At 38.4% G+C, this 8,140-nt stretch overlaps 1 long non-coding RNA gene across 1 annotated transcript; it reads left to right on the plus strand.

The window, feature by feature from the left end:
• The first annotated feature begins 1,191 nt into the window (after nucleotides 1-1,191).
• LOC118898379 lies at nucleotides 1,192-3,532 on the plus strand. The gene is made up of 3 exons (XR_005020685.1): nucleotides 1,192-1,278; nucleotides 2,138-2,275; nucleotides 3,379-3,532. It is a non-coding gene; the product is annotated as an uncharacterized LOC118898379 (long non-coding RNA).
• Nucleotides 3,533-8,140: the final 4,608 nt, after the last annotated feature.

Below are 8,140 nucleotides of genomic sequence, written 5' to 3' on the forward strand. Positions count from 1 at the left end.
GTTCTAGAGTGTTTCAGGTATGTTTTACGTTGAACAAGTTTTTATGAGTCAATCTGGGAATTTAATTATCATTTATAAACTTGTTCCCTTGCTAAAAATGTATTTTGAGTCCAAAACAAATAAATTAAAAATTTTAAGGAAACTATCCTTTAAAGTAGGAAATTATCTCAACTTGTTCTTGTAATTCTATATCAGCATTTAATAAAATATTTTAATTTGGTTTTGGAATAAAAGCTCTGGCTTAATTTTAATAATGGAGGAGAACAGTAGGATACCTAAAAAATGAACAGTATTGCGTATAAGTTCTTTGAATTAATTAAATACAAAGTCACTTATATTTAGTTATTTGACTTTGAAATATAGGGTAAGTTTTTAAACCTTGAAATTTTTAACGATGCTTTTCTTATTTTGATATTAACATGAACTTTTACATCTCTCAACTCACATATTTTGCCTACTCTTGGCTAATTCTGAGTGGTAGGGAGAGTTAACCTAAAATTAAAAGTGTGTTTCAAGCAATCTACAAATTAGTTGATCCAAGCACAGATAATCAAGTACAGATGGTATTAGTACTACTTAGGTAGTGATGGGCTACAGGAAAATAGAATGAGAGGAATATGCAGTTTTGGTGAGCTATTTAACTGAATCTGGGTGGCAATATGCTTCTGAGAGTTTTTTAAGATCTTTCCAGTGGTGGAGTATATAGAGATAACTCCAGTATTAATTATAACATTGGCATACGAAAAAAAACCCCATATGCTACATCTCTTACCTCATTCATTGCTTGTACTGAGGAGCTGATTTGGTCTCTAAGCCTGGGTTCTTTTTCTTTCTTTTTTTTTTAAATTAATTAATTAATTTATTTATTTTTGGCTGTGTTGGGTCTTCATTTCTGTGCGAGGGCTTTCTCCAGTTGCGGCGAGCGGGGGCTACTCTTCATCGCGGTGCGCGGGCCTCTCACTGTTGCGGCCTCTCCCGTTGCGGAGCACAGGCTCCAGACGCGCAGGCTCAGTAGTTGTGGCTCATGGGCCCAGTTGCTCCGCGGCATGTGGGATCTTCCCAGACCAGGGCTCGAACCCGTGTCCCCTGCATTGGCAGGCAGATTCTTAACCACTGCGCCACCAGGGAAGCCCCTCTTTTCCTTTCTTGAAGCCCCATCTGATTCTCTCTCTCTTCGTTGATAGGGACACCCTTTCTGGTTGGAGGAAGACCATTTTTAAGACAAAAGAATATGGGTGGCTGCACTCCTCTGCTAGGACCTACACCAGAGTTAATACGGTGAGTGCACTCTCACCAGACTGTCATCTACAACTTGGGGACGTTAACCAATATGGAAAGTGTCCAGGGATAAGTAGAAATGGCACCAGATTAGAACTCTAGGTGCCTTGTGGATAGGTTTAAGGAAACAATAATAATTTCATCAATATTTACCACCATTTGAATGTTTTCCATGTGCCAGGTGCTGTATGTATCATCTTGTTTAACCTTTACAAAACCTTATAAGGTAAATCTTCTGACTAATACCATTTTGAGATTAAAAAACCCCCAGAGATTTAGAGAAGTTAAATCATGTTCCTCAAGCTTATGCAGGTGGTAAAAGATCTGGGATTCACCCAAAGATTGCCAGACCCAAACACAGATATGTCAGTTACCCTGCTATTGCTGCTGCAGTGGTGGTGGGGATTTGAGACTTGGTTGCTGTACTTTGGGTGACCATTTTGCCTAGTTATGGCCAATTAGTTAAATTTGAAGTCCTTTACAAAGTTCTCCTTTGTTCTGCTTCCTTCCTCTTTCTTACGTCTGGTTATTTTCTTCCCTCTTCTCATATCGCTCTCAGATTGGACACAAAGGTCATGATTCCTGCTCATTCTCTTCCCTCACTGCAAAACCTGGATGAATTAAGACAGAGGAGCCAGAAATATGGTGACCAGTCAGTTTCTCTTCCTGTGCACTTTAGCCCAGGTCTCAGGATGAATTTAGATTAGGCATACTCAAGGATATACATGAGTAATAACTATAAGCTTTCTCATAGATAACTGTATTGGGTGTGTTTAAATGTACAACTCTGTTTTTCTATTATTAGGTGATATTTCATGTTTACTTGTCAAACTGAAAAATACCCATATTGATTTTGCAGAAAGCTTCACATGTGAGATAAATGCCCTCAAAGACTCCTCACAAGTAGCTCTTTGGAGCTTCAGATGTGAAATGGATCATTCCTCAATCTGTAATAGACCCTTCTGTGAAGCTCTTCAATCAAACCTGAGAATTCAAGGTGAAATTGAGGGGAGGATGGGAAACCCCTACAGGGGGATTTGAGTAAAGTGGCTGTGCGAAAACCTGGGGTACTTGCTGAGTCTTTTCTTCATTTCTTTTCTTGAGCATAGGAAGACTGTCAATCACTGTGTGACCTTACATGCTGTATGTGTGTAATGCCTGGGTACAATGAGACAAGCTGTAGAGGACTCCCTCTACACATGCACCTTTGATTTCTTTCCATTTGTCGTTTTTTCAACCTTCAGGTTATTTTTAAAGTGGTCATTTTATACAGATTTATTATTTTATTTTATTTATTATTATTTTATTTATTTTATTTATTATATTATTTTATTTATTATTTTATTATTAGAGTTTCTCTTTCCATGAAATTATTTATATTGTTATAGTTGATAGGATGAATTTTTTATCTTTTGAGAAAAGCATTAATAATCTTTTAAGAAAGTTAGTGATGAATGATAACTAGTTAGAAAGAATTGTCGTGTTTTGTTAAGTGATGATCCTGGTAAGTACATCTTATTTAGAACTCATGTTTGTAGATCATGTAATGACTTTTAATTAGTTTGTTCCCAGTAAAGCAATAAGACAGATTTACCCCTACTAAGGGAAACAGTATTCTTCTGAAATTAGTTTTTATGTCACATTTTTTATTTATTTGGGGGCACATTTTCAATTGGATGTTTCTAGGTTAATCAAAAGAAACTCTAGAATTTTCAATGGGCTATTTAGTTTGGGGGAGCTGTGAATCCTGACACCAAACTGAGTAATAAGAACTATGCTTTGGAATTTATGCTCAAATATAGAATATGTTTGATAATAGTTTTTTGTGCTGCAGCTGCTGTGAAATGATTGCTCTCCCATATCTGTGTCATAGCTTTTCTAAGCCACAGACACGGTGTTGTTTGTAAAGCTCGAATATTAGTATCATCTTAAGAGCAGCATATTAATTGCCCGGGAGGTTTACATATTTGTTCTACACACGTGATTAAGGATCACGGCAGCTTTTACAGCATAATTGTAGAGATGGAGAAAATGACTATTGTTAATACTTGCTACTCTCAGTTTCCTCCACAGCAATGCCCTTACACCTTTCTTTTTCAGGCATTTTGTAGCATCCTAAACAGAAGGATATTGAAGGGAGCTGATTCTGCTTTGATCCTTGTGCTTGTTGTCAAAGCGCTTGGGATTGAAGAGACTGTTGGCTACAATTGACTGTGACAATTAGGAGATGATCAGAGCCCTAGAGTGGAGCACTTAAAGGGTAATTTACATGTCAGTTTGTCGAATAAAAAAAAAAAAAAAAGATATTCAGCTAAGATTTTTTTCCCTTCAGAGCCTTGTAAACTGCAATTTGTGCTCTGGTAAGAAAAACCTGGCAGAGGAGTTAGGATAGCCATTACCATTTGAAAAGAAGCAATCATAAGGCCGCTGCTGAGCCCTTTGTCCACTAAAAATGCTGATTTGCAGGCAGTGAGTGAAAAAGTGGAACCGTCACTAAATAAAACGTAGAGCTAGGTAACTACCCACTCCCCCCCCCTTGGTGACTTTTTAATGTTGGTTAAAGGTGCTTTTTAAAAAACATATCTTAAATCCTACACTTACTATCGTTATAACATTGTTATTGGTCATGAATGTTCTTTCCTAAAAAAATAATAAAAGGATGCATTGAGGAAGTGGTAGGTGGAACATGCGCCAACAGTCATTTGAAAGGCTAAAGCTGGCTATCAGTTGTATCTTATTTTTTTCCCTTTTGTACACCATCACAATTTTCCTCTAGTCATCCTTTGCGCTGTTTTCCCCCTACTGTATCAGTGTGCTCCTAGGTTTTTCCATTTTTATTTATACTCCAATTTTAAAGTAGGAACTGTATTTCTAACCTTCACATATTTAGCCTATTTCGGTGTATTTGGCTAAAAAATAATGTAGTTTCAGTCCATGATTTGCTATCCACATGTGGTCATCGCTATACTTTTCTATTAGGTAATCCATATAAACAAGTAAACAAAAATAGCTAGAAAGCTAAAAAAAAATAATAATTGCTGGTACATATATGGTGATCCATTTAATTGTCAAATAGAATTTTAAAAATTAGTTACTTCAAAAGCTTTTTTGTCTCCCCTCACCCACTGGAAATCATTAATAATAAAAAATAATAACATATAGTTGTAAGATTTTCATTTGGATAATTGTCTGAAGAAAAAAGTTAATCTATCAACATAAACATCCTATCCAGACATTTAAATTTGGTGTGTGTATTTAATTCAGATACATATTAACTTTCAATGGCAGATACATTTTATATTCCATTTTTTGGATACTCGGCTATGGTGAAGGGCATTTGCAGAAAGGCAGCAGAGGGTTAGAAATGAGTTTGTCTTTATTCTAAAACATTAGCCTTTATTGATGAGAGCTAGGAACATGCATGTCCTTCAAAAGCCAGAGTTTCCAGCAGCCAACTGCTGTTCTGGACACTGTACGTTGAGTTTTAAGGCTGCCCTTCCATTAAAGACGTTCACTACTTTCAAATGAGAGGGCTTTATTTCTCTTCATTTAGTCCAATACCTTAACAGCAACACATTTTTTTTTTTTTTCCCAAGAGATGCCTTACAAAAGGAGTCACATTATACTTTTTGGAGTTTATGAAAATCACAATAGTCAATGTGGAGACAGGTTGAAAGAAGTCAGTAATTCAGAGGCAGATGTGGGGTCTCCTGTCTGCTTTGCAAGGAAGACCCTGAGCTTCTTTGTAAAGTTTTTCAACTCTCTAGTTTTCCTGTGTGCATGGCTCCCCTTGCAAAGAAGAACACATAGCAAGACAAAAATAAAAAGTGAATAAGTGCATAGGTTATTAAGTACAAAAAGGATAATGAGAGAGGGAGTCAGAGAAGGGCTGGGTTTCCTTAGCATGTGTCTGGAGAAGGCAGGCAGTGGTAAATTTGTATCAAAAATCCGGCACAGCAGGAGGTGTTCATCTCCCAGGTAATGGGTAAATGATGAGCAGATGAGCCATCCCTATATTGATGTAAGTATTTTGTTACAGCCAGTCACAATTAACTTTGATTTGTTTTTACTTTCCTCCTATAGGTTTTGCGTTTAAAAACACTCTTGGAGCACTAATTGTATAAAATTCTGGTAACTGCACATTTTCTTTTTAGAGAGGTAATGAGTGAATGAATGAAAAGGCAGGGATTATTTGCCATTCTAAACGGGGATTGTCAGAACATTTCTACTTGACTGAAATTGTTTCGGAAGGTGAGCTGGAACAAGAATTTTGCAACTAAAATGAAGTGACTCTGCATGTGGTTCTTGGGTGTTTCTCTTCATCAAAGAATTCCGCAGAACTGCTGAATTACAAGTTGATTTAAATTTTATTTATGAGAGAATATTTAGGTGAATCCAAAGAAAACATTTTAGAGTATGCATATTTGACTCTTAACAAGTAAATAGGAGTCTTTGAGAGCTCATTTGGAACTATTTGAAATGAGTTTTCCTAACACCAACATGGTGTTTTTTTCAATATACAAATTGCCATGTTCTGACAAAATAAATTATTGAAATGCTTTGAAAAGTTTTTGGAAATGTACCCAAGGAAACAATATGTAAATTGTTTGAGTTAATACACATGTCAATTTATCAAAATGCCACTGATGTAGAGAATGTACTTGAGGACACGGGGAGGGGGAAGGGTAAACTGGGACGAAGCCAGAGAGTGTCATGGACCTATATATACTACCAAACGTAAAATAGCTAGCTAGTGGGAAGCAGCCGCATAGCACAGGGAGATCAGCTCATTACTTTGTGACCACCTAGAGGGGTGGGATAGGGAGGGTGGGAGGGAGATGCAAGAGGGAGGAGATATAGGGATATGTGTATATGTATAGCTGATTCACTTTGTTAAAAAGCAGAAACTAACACACCATTGTAAAGCAATTATACTCCAATAAAGTTGTTAAAAAAAAAAAAGCAAAAAAGCAAATGCTGCCACTGAAAAGTCCTAGAACCTTTAGCATAACGTTCCAGAACATTTACTGCCTTGTTTAAAGGAGCAGCTCCTTCCTTGTGTTTGAAGGTGGCAATAGTTACCAGGTTTAGCAAATAAAATTAAAGAATTCCTAGTTAAATTTGAATTTCTGATGAACAATGAATAATTTTTCAGTATAAATGGGTCCCATCACTATTTGCATTTTATCTGGCAACCCTAGGTGGCACTCTGATTAGACAGACATTGCAACCATGCACTGAATGGACAATTTAATTATTTATAAAATATAAAATGTCATTTATAAATCATTTTACCTTTCACTATCAGAATAGGCCAACAAACTTGCCCCTTTAACTAGAAACCAAAGGACTTTTAAACTCATCAATGCTGAGTTTAATATCCCCTGTCATTTTCCTAGGGCAAGCTGTGACTTGTCATTTCAAGCATATAGTCATTTCTGCCTGACTAATATCATGGAGGCTTCAGAGAAGGTGGCTGAGGAGTCTGACTTACTTACATTTATCAGCTCTACAGAGAACTGAATGATGCAGTGGGGACATAGTATTTTTGCAAAGCCACATCTTTCCTTTTGTGGTAGGATTGTGACTGCATATACACGTACTTATGTTACTGACCCTCCCAAGTTGGTGCCCATCTAGATCCTTCTGCCTGGTGTCAAACGAGCCAATAGAATGAGACTAAGTTTGGCTCAGAAGCAAAGGAAAGCTTTATTCTTGGATCAGAGAATGGAGAGGCGTGCGCTCCCGCTCTAGAGCACACGCTTTCCCTATCAGGTAGTGGGTGGGGCTGCTTTACAGGGTTCTCGTCAGTGGGAGGGGAGGGGGTTGAGTTCTCCCGGGGCGCGCAGCTGTGCTGCTCACGCTCCAGACGGCAGTGCCGGGCGCAGCGTCTCTGCACACGGCCCCCTGCCGCCATCTTGAATTGACTGTCGGGCTCCGCGCCTGCGCACGGTCTTGAGCTGAGGCGTGCAGTGCGGCCATTTTACTCTAGGAACCCTGGTCTGAGGGGACGGGCGCGAGGTCTCTGCGCACAGCCGCCTACGAGCAAGTGAAACTAGACCAAGGACAAAGGAAAAAAAAAAGGTTAGGCTTTATTTTATTATCCTCTATCTTTATTTCCGGGTGACACGTATGTATATAAATATGTACGTATGACCAAGTTTGAAACTCTTGTAATTCTGATCCTGGTAGGATCTTCTGGGAAGGGAAAGAGTCAATGCTCTTTTGTATTATTTCATTTAACTTTGTTCACCGTGACCTAGTTGCCATGAAAATAGCCAGGCGGGAACTTTACTCAGTGCTCTGTGGTGACCTAAACGGGAAGGAAATCTAAAAAAGCATGGATATATGTATATGTATAACTGATTCACTCTGCTGTACAGCAAGAAACTAACACAACATTGTAAAGTAGCTATATTCCGATAAAAATTAATAATAAATTTTAAAAACTAAGCTAAAACTTTCGGAAAATGAGATATCTGATTTATCTTTGGGGCCAGCATTTATTTTTGCTGGTATCATTTCTGTCATAGTTCAGGCTGCTGTGACAAACTTCCGTAGACTCTGTGGTTTGTAAACAACAGACATTTATTTCTCACAGTTCTGGAGGCTGGGGGTCTGAGATCAGAGCGCCAGCATTGGCGGGTTTTGGTGGCAGCCCTCTTGAAGGCTGGCAAGGGGCCATCTTCTTCCTGTGTCTTTGCATTTTATTTTATTTATTTATTTGGCTGTGTTGGGTCTTCGTTTCTGTGCGAGGGCTTTCTCTAGTTGCAGAGAGCGGGGGCCACTTTTCATCGCGGTGCGCGGGCCTCTCACTGTCGCGGCCTCTCTTGTTGGGGAGCACAGGCTCCAGATGCGCAGG

This window comes from Balaenoptera musculus, chromosome 7 (genome assembly GCF_009873245.2).
Source record: "Balaenoptera musculus isolate JJ_BM4_2016_0621 chromosome 7, mBalMus1.pri.v3, whole genome shotgun sequence".
Classification (NCBI taxonomy): domain Eukaryota; kingdom Metazoa; phylum Chordata; class Mammalia; order Artiodactyla; family Balaenopteridae; genus Balaenoptera; species Balaenoptera musculus.